Source organism: Erpetoichthys calabaricus, chromosome 13, assembly GCF_900747795.2.
Source record: "Erpetoichthys calabaricus chromosome 13, fErpCal1.3, whole genome shotgun sequence".
Lineage (NCBI taxonomy): Eukaryota > Metazoa > Chordata > Cladistia > Polypteriformes > Polypteridae > Erpetoichthys > Erpetoichthys calabaricus.
Window position 1 is genome coordinate 93682401 of NC_041406.2, and position 15211 is coordinate 93697611.

The following is a 15211-nucleotide window of genomic DNA, read 5'->3' on the forward strand; positions in this document are numbered from 1 at the left end:
CTGACAAACTCCAAGCATTGATTATGCAAGAATGGGTTGCCATCAGTCAGGATTTGGCCCAGAAGTTGATTGATAGCCTGCCAGGGCGAATTACAGAGGTCTTGAAAAAGAAACAAGGGCCAACACTGCAAATATTGACTCTTTGCATAAACTTAATGTAATTGTCAATAAAAGCCTTTGAAACTTACGAAATGCTTGCAATTCTACTTCAGTATAAACATCTGACAAAAACATCTAAAAACACTGAAGCAGCAGACTTTGTGTAAAGCAATACTTGTCTCATTCTCAAAACTTTTGGCCACGACCGTACACAGGCGTGCGCCTTTCTGAACGGCGTCCAATCAGTTCAGTTTGCCACAGGTGGACTCCAATCGAGTTCTCAAAGAAGATTAAAGCCAACAGGATGCACCTGACCACAATTTGGAGCGTCACAGCAACAGATCTGAATACTTAAATGAATAAGAGATTTCAGTTTTTTTGATTTTGAATAAATTTGCAAACCTTTCTGATAACACATTTTCACTTTGTCATTATGGGTTATTTAGTGCAGGGCAAAAATGGCAAAGTATTCATTTAAAATGAAATCTACATCACAATAAAGTGTGGAGAAAGTGAAGGGGTCTGAATACTTTCTGAATCCACTGTTAGAATGGCCAACCAACCTAAACCTGCACAGAATTTTTGACATGTCAGCCTATCAGAGCACCCCGTAAGGCTACAGGGAGCTTAGGTGGTGACAGGACAGTTTTATTGTAATCCAAGTTATGGCAGATAACTGAATGGAATTGAACTTAACTGCCACACAACATAACTGCTACAAACTTCTCTCAATGTTGCAGCCACCGATTCAAAACCAGCAAAACGCAGCTGACACAGTATGATATACTACATACAGTTAGGTCCATAAATATTTGGACAGAGACAACTTTTTTCTAATTTTGGTTCTGTACATTACCACAATGAATTTTAAATGAAACAACTCAGATGCAGTTGAAGTGCAGACTTTCAGCTTTAATTCAGTGGGGTGAACAAAACGATTGCATAAAAATGTGAGGCAACTAAAGCATTTTTTGAACACAATCCCTTCATTTCAGGTGCTTAAAAGTAATTGGACAAATTAAATAACTGGAAATAAAATGTTCATTTCTAATACTTGGTTGAAAACCCTTTGCTGGCAATGACAGCCTGAAGTCTTGAACTCCTGGACATCACCAGATGCTGGGCTTCCTCTTTTTTAATGCTCTGCCAGGCCTTTACTGCAGCGGCTTTCAGTTTGTGGGCCTTTCTGTCTGAAGTTTAGTCTTCAACAAGTGAACTGCCTGCTCAATTGAGTTAAGATCAGGTGACTGACTTGGCCATTCAAGAATTTTCCACTTCTTTGCTTTAATAAACTCCTGGGTTGCTTTGGCTGTATGTTTTGGGTCATTGTCCATCTGTATCATGAAACGCCGCCCAATCAATTTGACTGCATTTAGCTGGATTTGAGCAGACAGTATGTCTCTGAACACCTCAAAATTCATTTGGCTGCTTCTGTCCTGTGTCACATCATCAATAAACACTAGTGTCCCAGTGCCACTGGCAGCCATGCACATCCAAGCCATCACACTGCCTCCACCGTGTTTTACAGATGATGTGGTATGCTTTGGATAATGAGCTGTTCCACACATTCTCCATACTTTTTTCTTTGCATCATTCTGGTAGAGGTTGATCTTGGTTTCATCTGTCCAAAGAATGTTTTTTCCAGAACTGTGCTGGCTTTTTTAGATGTTCTTTAGCAAAGTCCAATCTAGCCTTTCTATTCTTGAGGCTTATGAGTGGCTTGCACCTTGCAGTGCACCCTCTGTATTTACTTTCATGCAGTCTTCTCTTTATGGTAGACTTGGATATCGATACGCCGACCCCTTGGAGAGTGTTGTTCACTTGGTTGGCTGTTATGAAGGGGTTTCTCTTCACCATGGAAATGATTCTGCGATCATCCACCACTGTTGTCTTCCATGGACGTCCAGGTCTTTTTGCGTTGCTGAGTTCACCAGTGCTTGCTTTCTTTCTCAGGATGTACCAAACTGTAGATTTTGCCACTCGTAATATTGTAGCAATTTCTCAGATGGGTTTTTTCTGTTTTCGCAGCTTAAGGATGGCTTCTTTCACCTGCATGGAGAGCTCCTTTGACCGCATGTTGTCTGTTCACAGCACAATCTTCCACATGCAAGCATCACACCTCAAATCAACTCCAGGCCTTTTATCTGCTTAACTGATAATGACATAACGACGGACTTGCCCACACCTGCCCATGAAATAGCCTTTGAGTCAATTGTCCAATTACTTTTGAGCCCATGAAATGAAGGGATTGTGTTCAAAAAATGCTTTAGTTGCCTCACATTTTTATGCAATCATTTTGTTCACCCCACTGAATTAAAGCTGAAAGTCTGCACTTCAACTGCATCTGAGTTGTTTCATTTAAAATTCATTGTGGTAAAGTACAGAACCAAAATTAGGCAAAAATTGTCTCTGTCCGAAAATTTACGGACCTAACTGTATGACATCATCGCAACATTATATATAAGAACATTAAATAATACTTTACTGCACAGACAATTCCCACACAAACGAATACGACAATAATGAAAATATTTTTCCATTAACACTGCCAAAGAATTCTACGATATTCACTCTAGAGGTTCAAAAGGTGGCGTCTCTGTGCAAAGATGAGCAGGTAAGTGGCAGCTCAAAACTAGCAGGAAGAAGAGAAGAGCAGACAAGACAGACCCTGGAGGTAATGAGGAGGCCGCACCCTGTGAACAGACAGCCAGGACAGATCAGAGGCACATCTGTGGCTCTGCTGCTTCCTAACAGTCACATTAAAATGCCAGGCTTGGGGGGGGGAAAAAAAAACTTGAGGCGAGTGCAGCCAAATTTCAAAACAATAGACATCTACTGCACATGGAAAACATCTTGGAAAAAAATCCACACCTCATTTTAGCTTATTCTCACATTAGTAATGCTGAACTCTACAAGTCAGAGGGACAGATGATCTCAAAGCTGCAAGAAGCTGAGCCGGCAGTAAAACACAAAGTAGTGAAAAAGGATATGACAGGCAGTGAGGTGTGGGGAAAATCCTGAACATGGGAACAAGAGAAGGGAAATAAATTGAGGGTGTAAGTGGGAGGGAGGAAAAGAACAGGAGTGGCAACCAAGAGTTGAAAAAGGATACAAGAGAGTGGAGAAAAGGTCTGTGGTGGTTATCAAGAGAAGGAGAAAACAACTTGAAGCAAGCAAGATGAGGGGAAAAGGGCACCATCATGGCAAAAGTAGACAAGGGGAAACCAGGAGCGGAGAAGAGGACACCATCATGGCAAAAGTAGACAAGGGGAAACCAGGAGTGGAGAAGAGGACACCATCATGACAACAGTAGACAAGCGGAAACCAGGAGCGGAGAAGAGGACACCATCATGGCAAAAGTAGACAAGGGGAAACCAGGAGCGGAGAAGAGGACACCATCATGACAAAAGTAGACAAGGGGAAACCAGGAGTGGAGAAGAGGACACCATCATGGCAAAAGTAGACAAGGGGAAACCAGGAGTGGAGAAGAGGACACCATCATGACAAAAGTAGACAAGCGGAAACCAGGAGCGGAGAAGAGGACACCATCATGACAAAAGCAGACAAGCGGAAACCAGGAGCGGAGAAGAGGACACCATCATGGCAAAAGTAGACAAGGGGAAACCAGGAGCGGAGAAGAGGACCCCATCATGACAAAAGTAGACAAGCGGAAACCAGGAGTGGAGAACAGGACACAATTGAGAGCACAGTAAATGAAACAAGGGGTATCCAGTCTGTCAGTCAGTCATTACCCAACCTGCGATATCCTAACACAGGGTCACGGGGGTCCGCTGGAGACAATAAGGGGGTATCAAAGACTGAAGAAAAGAAATATGGGGCATATTAGTGGAGAAATGGGATCTGAGGGTTACCAAATTACCAAGACTAGAAAAAAAAACAAGCAGGATGGAGGGAAAAGAACACCAATCACCAACAAAAAAAAAAAAATTGGGAGTGCTCTCCCCTCGACTTTCTCGTATACTCAGATATGGGGATGGATATTTGAGGAGTAAACCGCAAGACAATTGTTATATTATTTACATTAAAGAACCATCAACAACAAATCAAATCAATAATACATTGAACAATTATTAGGAAAGTAAAGTTGAATAAATCGGACTCTGCAGCTGCATGAATAAAAGGTAAAGTACCACTTCCGGTTAGTGGAAATAGCTCAAAAGTTGATAGATACCTACGTTTTGTACCAAATACTTGTATTCAAAATTTGGTTGACCTAAGTGAAAGCGTACTCAAGTTATCATGTTTACACACACACACGTACAGACACACAGACATAATTCCAAAAATGGTATTTTCGGACACAGGGAGGTCTAAAACGTCAAGATTCATCAAAATCTCGAAATGGAATTTTTGGGGGATTCCAATACTTTCCCTATACTTTGTATACGAGAAAGTGAGGGAAGTTTAAAACATCGAGATTCATCAAAATCTCGACATTGAATTATTGGACAGTTACAATTCTTTCCCTATACTTCATATAGATAAAGTATCTATCTATATATCTATCTATCTATCTATCTATTAATCCCAATGGGAAATTCACAAATATATATACGAGAAAGTGAGGGAAGTTTAAAACGTCAAGATTCATTAAAATCTCGACATCGAATTTTTGGACGATTACAATACTTTGTATACGAGAAAGTAAAAAAAAAAAAGTAAAAAACACGAAAGCAGCAACCAGGAGCAGGGAAGAAGATACTAGGGGTTTGTTAGCAATGGAGAACAGGGAGGGAAAAGACACAGGGAACTATTTCCACTGCAGAAAATGGCTCTGAGGTTACAAACAGAATGGAACAAGAGCTCAAGGAGTAAGCAGCATGAAGTAAAAACATTCACAACAATTAAACATGTTGAAAAGTTCACAAAGGGCAAAGGAGAAAAGAGAAAAGGACACAAGGGATTGTTGTCCCTGGTGAAAAGGAATCAAGGGTTTACCAGGGGAAATAAAATGAACTAAAGGGGCGAGCTGAACTGGTGCAACACCAGTGACAAAGGAAAAAAAAAGATGGAAAGTACATTTGGAGCAAACAAAAGTGAGGGACAGGACACAAGGTGACACCTCAGAGTGTGAAAAGAATACAAGGGGCTGTTATCAGTTGGCAAAAGGGCTGTAAGGGGTAACAAAAATGAAAGGAAAAGCACTCAAGGGAGAATCAGAAATGGGTCAGCAAGAGAAGAATCTAAAGGGATAAGCGAGATTGGGGAGTGAAACTGAAAAGTGCATGAAACGACTTCCCAGAAATAGTGTACTTACAAATGTTTTAGTAAAAAATGGAGTGATGATGAGAATATGACCAGACACCTGACATTTGCATAATCAACAAAAGTAATCTGAGATTGTTTTGTGGACATTTGGTACAAGCTGGGGAACAATTAAGCTCATTGTATGAATTTCTTTCACTTCTCCATGTAATTAACATTTGTTTCTATTTTGGAAATTTGTCAGCAGTCATAGCACTTGCACTTCAGAACAGGTAACACAACTGGAGCTAAGCATGTTTGGGACCGGCCAGTACTTGGATGGGTGACTAACTAAGGGAAAACGTGGGTTTCTGCTGGAAGAGGAGTTGGTGAGGCCACCAGGCGCTCAGGGGGTTCTTACCCCTTGGTCTACGTGTGAATCCCAATACCTCAGTGCAGTGAAAATTGGCAGCATCCTTTAGAATAGACTTAAAGCTGAGGTCCTGACTCTCGGTCATCATAAAAAGAACAATGGGTATTTTTTGAAATAAGTATGGCGTCCCCCAAAGTCCTGTCTAAAAAGCACATCACAGTCTTGTCCAATGACCCCGTCCTTCAGGTGAGACTTAAAGCTGAGATCCTGACTCTCTGTGGTCATAAATGATCCCTGGGTATCTTTCAAATTATGTAGGATGTTTTCTGATGTCCTGGCTAAACCGCCGACCATGGCCTGGTCATTCTGGCCCCCTAATCATCGCCTGACTCTTATTGGCTAACCATCTCTTTCACGCCTTCATCATCTAATGGCTAACGTGTGGTTAGTGTACTGACACAAGAATGGCTGCCGTCACATCATCCAGGTGGATGCTGCTCATTGGTTGGTGGCTGAAGTGGCTCCCCACTGACTATATAAATGTAACTATCTATCATTCTGTCCATCTTCCTTGCCAAATGTTTTTTGAGATGAGGAAGCTCCACCACCTCAGTATATTGTCATGCTCACCTTTTCGTTTTCCATTTGCTTAGCAGATTTTGGGCACAGCATTGAAGAAGCATCACTTGGCACGGACATCACAATATAATATCACACATGTGCGCATGGGAGGGAGCTAAAGGGATCAAAAGAAGGTCATTCCCAGTCAGACCAGGGGGTGGCAGAGCGCATTAATCCTTTGACTTATCTCCCCACAGGGCAAATGCAGGAAATTTCGCCTGGCTCTCATGACGTTACTTCCGGTTCCACCCCAGAAGATGCCACTTCCATACCAACAGAAGAGCCCACCTCCTAATGACCTCATTTCCAATTCTAGTCCCAACATCCCTCCTCTTCCTGCTTTTCAACTTCATATCAGTCATGTTTCCTAACCTGTTCAGTTCTGTTTTGGACTTCTGTCTGTAAAGAACATTTTTCTCTACCCTTTTGCATTTGTAGCCAATTCTCAAGTATACGGAAGGCTGCCCCAAACCTCTTTGTTGTATCAAGTCAAGTGAAGTTGGGGAGCATGCACTGGTACAGTGCGTTGCCACACCCACTACGCGACGAAACAACTCGGGATCCCGGTTGGCAACCCCACATAGGCAGACACACGATCCAGTCCCACCCTCCGGAAATGACCCTCTATCTGCCGCAGCCAGGTATTATGTGGGCGACCCCTTGGCCTAGTCCAGGCACTCGGGTCCCCAACAATGAGGATCTTACAAGTTGGATCACCCTCGGGGAAACATGCCACATGGCCGTAGTGCCGTAACTGACGCTCCATCACAATGCAGGTAATGTGCCTCATTCGGGACTCCATATGCATCCGCTCATTCGACACAAAGTCAAACCAACGATACCTAAGGATTTTCCGGAGAGACACAGTACCAAAGGAGTCCAGTCTTCATCTCAGGTCACTGGATAGCGTCCATGTCTCGCAACCAGGACTCGCAAGACAGGAAGCACCAGGACTCTAAAGACTTGAACCTTCGTCCTTTTGCATAGATATCAAGAGTACCACACACCCCTTTCCAGCAACTTCATGACCCCCATGCTCTCCCAATCCGTCTACTGACTTCATAGGAAGAGTCACCAGAGACATGAATGTCACTGCCAAGGTAAGTAAACCTCTTGACAAGGTCGACACTCTCTCCGCAAACAGACACACTGCTGATGGCTGAGCCCAAGAGGTCATTAAAGGCCTGGATCTTGGTTTTTATCATAAGCCCAGACACTCAGACCCCTCACTCAGTCTCTCGAGAGCCCCGATCAGAGCCGCCATTGACTCCGCGAAGATCACAGCATCGTCAGCAAAGTCAATATCAGTGAATCTTTCTTCTCAGCAAAGTCAAGATACGTGAATCTTTCTTCACCAACAGGTGCCCCACAGCTGCTCGACCCCACGACCTTGCCCAACACCCAATCCATACAAGCATTGAACAGAGTAGGAGCAGAACACATCCCTGATGAACCCCAGAATCAACTGGGAAAAACGCAGAGGTTCTGCCTCCACTCTGAACAGCAATCACAGTACGAGTGTACAGGCCGGCCATGATATCCAGCAAATTCGAGGGGATCCCGCGTACCCTCAGGATGTCCCACAGGGCAGCTCGATCAACTGAGTCGAACGCTTTACGAAAATCAACAAAGGCTGCAAAGAAGCTCTGCCGATATTCGTGCTTGCGCTCCATGAGAACCCTCAGTGCCAGGATGCGGTCGATGGTACACTTCTTAGGCGTAAAACCAGACTGTTCTGGTCGTTGGTAGGCGAGCAAGTGATCACGGATCCTATTGAGGATGACCTTAGCAAGGACCTTACCCGGCACCGAGAGCAGTGTTATCCCCCTGTAGTTGCTGCAATCCAGGCGAACACCATTCCCTTTCCAGATATTTGTTGTGTCAAGGCTTGATTATTTACAACAGGGTTAAACTACTGGGTGTGACACCACAATGACTAAACGTGAACCGGTCGTACAGCTGGTGCAGAGTCACAACGCCTCAACTACGACTCCAGGCTACAGCACAGACGAGACACACGAAGTACACTCAGCCTGAAACTTTTTCCCTCAGACAGAAAATAAATCTAAAACAAGCCATGGAGACATCTGTACTACTCTGTCCCGAAACACATGAAACTAAACATCCCCTTCCAAGCTCAGTAAGCTGCCCACAAATTTAAAGCATCGACATCGAAACCTGGAAGGCATTCATGAGAGGGCACAAATTACCCAGGAGCAGCTGGAACAAATACAAACAAGCCAGCGTGGCCTAATTTAGGAGACAACCAGCCAAGCCAAAAACGCATGCAAGTTCAGTTCCAGAGAGATCCGGCATCTACAGGCGAACCTGGACAGTTTACTGCAAATAAAACACACCAAAGGGACTTGTTTAACTATTTCATTTTGATGTAAAGCAGAAGAGCAAACCACATTTCTGTTGCATAAAACAAGTGTAAGGAAAAAAAGAATGTAAATCTTAGTAAACGTTTACCACAGCAACCTGCCCTGCTGTGAACCTGTGCTGATCTGCTTAAACTCTGACCACAGATCAAAGTCCTGGGCTGCTCAATAACACCTGCTGAACTGGACATTTGTGTCAAAGGAAATCAGCACTCAAAACTTGAAGAAATCCATGTGGCGAGGCAAAACCCATTAAAATACGGAGGAGAACAATGGCCAGCTCACTTTGTCTACTGTGACTCTGCCATCATATGGGCTGGAGGAGGATGCACATTGTCCTGTTTAACTCTCGGTGGACAGGAGAAGTGGCATCAGAACTGACAGACCCCCAGTGCCAAGTTTGTCTGGTTGCATTACTTTTGCCTGATCCCTATACACTAGACTGGGTCTGTTACCATAGCAACCTGTCCAGCATCCACACACAATTAGCCTGCAAATGGGTGACCTGCTGTGAACCTGTGCGTGATCTGCTTAAAGTCTATTCAAATACGGAGGAGAGGAATGGCCAGCTCACCTCAAATCTACTGTGGCCGGTGGAGGAGGCACATTGTCCTGTTTGAGGATTACTTGTGTTCTGTTCTGTGTATTGTATTGTCCCCCTTCTTTTTTGACACCCACTGCACACCCAACCTACCTGGAAAGGAGTCTCTCTTTGAACTGCCTTTCCCAAGGTTTCTTCCATTTTTTTTCCCGCCCTACAACAGTTTTTTTGGGAGTTTTACCTTGTCTTCTTAAAGAGTCAAGGCTTGGCTGTGATTTTGGACTACATAAAAATAAATTGTATTGTATTGTATTTAACTCTCGGTGGGCAGGAGACGTGGCATCAGAATGGACAGACCCCAGTGTCAAGTTTGTCCAGTTGCATTACTTTTGCCCGTTCTGTATAGCTCCTCATGTGACTTTGCCCATCACTCCTGCTTAATTTGGATTTTGTGTAATTAGAGAAGACGACTCTAATGTCAAAACTTACGCAGATATCTGCTAAGTGGTCTGAACTAATTACAAATATAAAACACATAATAATTGATCATATTAGCATTCACTCCCTATAATAACACATTTCAGTAAAACCATGTAGATACAAAAACACTTTGTCTACATGGTCCCCCCGCCCCCATTTCAGTGCACCATAATGTTTGGGACACAGCAATGGCAGGTCTATTAAAGTCGTCATATTTAGTCCTTTGTCGCATATCCCTGGCATGTAATAGCTGCTTGAAATCTGCAGTTCATAAACATCAGCAGGTGCTGAGGGTCTTCTCTGGTGATGCTCTGCTGAGTTTCTAATGCAGCCAACTTCAGCTCCTGCTTGTTTCTGGGGCTTCTCCCCTGCAGTTTTCTCTTCAGCATATGGAAGGCCTTCTCAATTGGATTTAAGTCAGGTGACTGGCTTGGCATTCAAGAGTTTTCCATTCTTTAGCTTTGATAAACTCCCGTGTTTCCTCAGCAGTCTGTTTGGCTTATTATCTTGTTGGAGGATGAAGCGCCATCCAGTGAGTTTGGAGGCATCTACAGGAACTTGGGCAGATCAGATGTTTCTCTACACCTCAGAATTCATTGTGCTGTCAGCAGCTCCATCACCAGTGAAGAGAAGTGTGCCAGGACCTGTGGCAGCCATACATGCCCAAGCCATAACACCCCCCAGCTCCATGTTTACCAAATAAGGTGGTCTGCTTTGGATCTAGGAAAGTTCCTCTAGGTCTCCACACTTTGCTCTTGCCGTCACTCTGATGAGGTTCATCTTTGTCTCGTTTGTCCACAAGACCTTTACCCAGAATTCTGCAGGCTCCTTTAAGCCCTTCTTCACAAATTATAATCTGGCCATCCTGTTTTTGTGGCTAACTGGTGCTTTGCATCTTGCAGTGTGGCCTCTTTGTTTCTGTTTGTGAAGTCTCATGAAGTCACGTCCACATCAGCCCCCTGAAGACTGTGTCTGATCTGTCAGACAGGTGTCTGGGGCTTTTATTTTAGTATAGTGAGGATTCTTCTGTCAACAGCTGTGAGGTCTTCCTTGGCCTACCAGTCCCTTTGTGATTACTGAGTTCACCAGTGTGTTCTTTCTTCTTCTTCTTCACGATATTCCAGACAGTTGATTTAGGTCATCTGAAGACTTTACCAATGTCTTATTCGTGTTTTTTTGCCTCATAATGGCTTCTTTGACTTTCACCGGCACAGCTCTCGTCATCATATTGAACAATGGCAGCTACAGACTCCAAAGGGTAGAAGCAAGCCGAGGTGTCTTATGAAGCCATGAAACCCACCTGAGGAATCACAAACACTTGGGACACCAAATGTCCTCCCAAACATTATGGTGTCCTGAAATGGGGGACCAGGTAGAAAAAGTGTTGTCATTTCTACATGGTGAGACCGAAATATGTGTAAATCCCCTGAATTGTAAGTCTACAATGTGCACTTTAATCACGATGTGTGAATTGTTTGATTTGTAAATTTAAATTGTAGAGCAGAGGAGTAAATCCAGGAGAAATGTCTCTTTGTCCCAAACATTATGGAGGGTAGAGTATTTTAACAAAATGTTAAACTCCAACATGATTATATCCATTTTGAAGCCATTTCATTTGTTGAAATCAGTTTTTGTTTATTTATAAAGCTGCAGCAATGACTATCAGCATACAAATTACCAAATTACCAAAAATCCAGGAAATACAAATGATGCAAAATTTCCAGTTGCAGGGACATATTTTAATAATTAACTTCTTAATGGCTAACTGCTGATCAATCTTTAACTCGTCTTTGGGAATGTCAGTTAAACTGCTGAACTGAGCTGCTGCAACCCCCAACTCCCCCCACCACTGCTGCCATGGCGACTGTCAATCACCCAAACAGGACGGGACTAGACTGGGTCTGTTACCACAGCAACCTGTCCAGCATCCACACACAATTGGCCTGCAAAGGGGTGACCTGCTGTGAACCTGTGCTGGTCTGCTTAAACTCTGATCGCAGATCAAAGTCTCGGGCTGCTCAATCACACCTGCTGAACTGGACATTTACGTCAAAGGAAATCAGCACTCAAAACCTGAAGAAATCCACGTGGCGAGGCAAAACCCATTAAAATAAGGAGGCGAGGAATGGCCAGCTCCCCTTAAATCTACTGTGACTCTGCCATCATATGTGCTGCTGGAGGACGCACACTGTCCCGTTTAACTCTCGGTGGACAGGAGAAGTGGCATCAGAACTGACGGACCCCGCCAGTGCCAAGTTTGTCCGGTTGCATTACTTTTGCCTGATCCCTATACACTAGACTGGGTCTGTTACCATAGCAACCTGTCCAGCATCCACACACAATTAGCCTGCAAATGGGTGACCTGCTGTGAACCTGTGCGTGATCTGCTTAAAGTCCGACCACAGATCAAAGTCCATTCAAATACGGAGGAGAGGAATGGCCAGCTCCCCTTAAATCTACTGTGACTCTGCCAACATATGGGCCAGTGGAGGACACATTCTGTCCCGTTTAACTCTCGGTGGGCAGGAGAAAGTGGCATCAGAACTGACAGACCCCCACAGTGCCACACGGTCATAGGGTACTATAATACAGTCATGGGTGCTTCCTGGTGGATGTTGATTAGGATTCTGTACTTCTTTTGGATTTCTTGATTTTTTTTTTTTCTTAGGGTTTTGAACGTCGCTCTTTATGGTTATACCTGTTAAGTTTAAAGAGTTGTTTTATTTTATCGTCATTTCGCAATGTCACTTTGTAAACCCCGTGCTATGCCACAGGTCCCCCCAGAAGTCCCCTCACATAATGTCATTGACGCAATGCTTTTTAAACATAAAATCAAAATATCTGACAAACTGAAAGGAGACCACTGTGTCCATGAAGCTTGTTTGTTTATCTAATACGGGGGTCTCCAACTCCAGTCCTGGAGAGCTGCAAGTTTTCATTCTAATTCTTTTCTTAATTAGTGGCCAGTTTTTGCTGCTAATTAACTAATTCACTTTCTCGAGACTCCGACCGCTGAATTGATTTTTTTTTCCTTAAACGGCACCTAAACATAAATTTGATGTGAAGAGAGCCAACAGATGACCCACTAAACTGAGGCCTCAAACTCCAACCAACTTCACTTCATTCAGTTTCTTAATTTGAAGCCAATTCTCATCGCTAATTAAATTCGTTATTAAATTCCATGGCGTTCATTCTGCCATGGCAGACATTTTCAAAACTGTTGATTTTCTTTTTTAAGAGCGCTGTCAAAATGTTTTGTGGACCTGAGCAGATCAACATTACTGAGGCCTTCACCTTTCTTTATTTTCAGTTAGCATGTGATGGACGCAGGTTGTTGTTTACGTGTTGGTTCATTTTGTGTCTTAATATTGTTTGGTTGCTAATTAAGGAAATAAAAAATAATTAAGGGGCCTGAGTTTTAAGTTGTGCATCAATTAAAATTAAGGCAAAGAGTTAAATTAGCAGCAAAATCTGGTGACTAATTAAGAAAAGGGTTAGAATGAAAACCTGCAGCCACAGTAGCTCTCCGGGACTGGAATTGGAGACCCCTGATCTAATCGCTAAGCTGTCCCAATATCTCCTCCAGATTCTTCTTAAAGCTTTCTGCTTCAGCTCCATGTCTAGGTACTGTAGATACTCACGTATAAGTCAGGTCTTGAAACCCAAAAAATCAATCATAAAATCAGACCCCAACTTATACGCCCGTTCAAAAATGCAACTCTTAATTTTTATTTATTTTTTTTTAACATCTTCTTGCCTCCTCTGATCTCTCATCAGTTTCTCAGACGCATCGAATTTTGTTGCAGCAGCGCAGATACCAATTTCTTTTGCTACTTCAGTGACGTTTATTTTAAAAACAGCTTCATATTTTCTTCTGATCGAGTGCTCCATCGTAGATAAGGGATGCTCTTTCGATAAAGGTGTATGAGGGTGTGAGATGCAAAATACACAAATCAGTGCAAACGTTGCTTTGGAATAGTTGGGGTATTACCCTGTGGTCATGTAGGCACAATAGAGAGACAGAGAGAGAGGTTAGGAGCAAACGCTGATACAGCGCACTGCCGCACCCACACAGAAAATAAAGACCGTGTGCTCCGTGGTTACTCTCTCAGGTGGGCGTTAGCATATCATCATCTCTTGGACCAATAGCGTGAGTCTTCCGCAATCGACTTATACGACTGAAATTATAAAATACTAGAAATGATACTGTAAAATCTGCGGTGGGTTGGCACCCTGCCCAGGATTGATTCCTGCCTTGTGCCCTGTGTTGGCTGGGATTGGCTCCAGCAGACCCCCGTGACCCTGTGTTCGGATTCCCCGGGTTGGAAAATGGATGGATGGATGGATACTGTAAAATCAAGTCCCGACTTTTCCGTGGGAGAACTTATCCGTGAGTATTTACGGTAGTTTGTTCCAGATTCCACCAATTCTTTGCATAAAGAAGTGCTTCCTGGCATCAGTCCTAAATACACTTCCTCTAAATTTCCACTGGTGTCTCAGAGTACGTGATATTCACCATGAAGTTGACAGAATTCTGCTGGATCTACTTTATCAATGCCTTTGGGAGTTATGAAGACCTGGATCAGGTCCTCACAAAGCCTCTTCTGCTCAAGACTAAACCGATTAAACTCTCCGTGTGTGTCAGAGTACGACATGTCCTTAAGTCCTGGGATGCACCAGGCTGCTCAGAAAATTAATTCTGTACGTTGTAATTTATGCAAAGGCTAGGGTTGCCAGATTAGAAAATAAGTAATACGGGACACTCTTAAAATCCATCCATCCATTATCCAACCCACTGAATCCGAACACAGGGTCACTGGTGGTTTGGCCTGGGACCCCTGCAGATTTTATTTTTTTCTCCAGCTGTCTGGAGTTTTTTTTTTTCTGTCCCCCCTGGCCATCGGACCTTACTCTTTTTCTATGTTAAAATAAGACAACATTAGTTAATTTCTTATTTTGTCTTTTATTTTTATTTTCTTTTCTTCATTACGTAAAACACTTTGAGCTACTTTTTTGTATGAAAATGTGCTATATAAATAAATGTTGTTGTTGTTGCTGGAGCCAATCCCAGCCAACACAGGGCACAAGGCAGGAACCAATCCCGGGCAGGGTGCCAACCCACTGCAGACTCTTAAAATCTCTCTCTGTATTACTATATATATATAAATGTATACATGCCTCCTACACACCCAGACCAACATATTATATAAAAGTAGAGACATGAGTTAAAAACATAAAGCAAGGATTTTAATGGGTTATGAGGAAAATAAATGTAAAATCATTTGAAAATTATGTACTGAAAGTGCAATTACATACGCCACAGTTTGCTTCAAAACAGCTTCTGCCTTGTTTGACAAATGTCCATTCGCTGGAATATTGATCACAAAATTTACACTTACATCTTGGGATGGGTGGATGGATTAGTTTTTAAGTTAGAAAAAAAGTGGACCGTGGCGAGTAGTAACAGCACACTTTGTTGACAGTCACTGTAAGTGTCAATGCTGATCCAGA

The 15211-nt window shown here is 43.1% G+C and overlaps 1 protein-coding gene and 2 long non-coding RNA genes across 9 annotated transcripts in view; 1 reads left to right on the forward strand and 2 right to left on the reverse strand.

Annotated features, from left to right (window-relative positions):
* kif13a (kinesin family member 13A) overlaps positions 1 to 15211 on the reverse strand; it is a 305123-nt gene that overhangs the window by 236554 nt on the left and 53358 nt on the right. The window lies entirely within an intron of this gene.
* Positions 1 to 15211, reverse strand: part of LOC127530068 (uncharacterized) — a 91751-nt gene that overhangs the window by 29921 nt on the left and 46619 nt on the right. The gene's annotated exons all lie outside the window — the stretch shown is intronic.
* Positions 9989 to 15211, forward strand: part of LOC127530067 (uncharacterized) — a 45638-nt gene continuing 40415 nt past the window's right edge. Inside the window, exon 1 of the long non-coding RNA XR_007936599.1 lies at positions 9989 to 10143. This is a non-coding gene — a long non-coding RNA (uncharacterized LOC127530067). The remainder of the gene's footprint in view (positions 10144 to 15211) is intronic.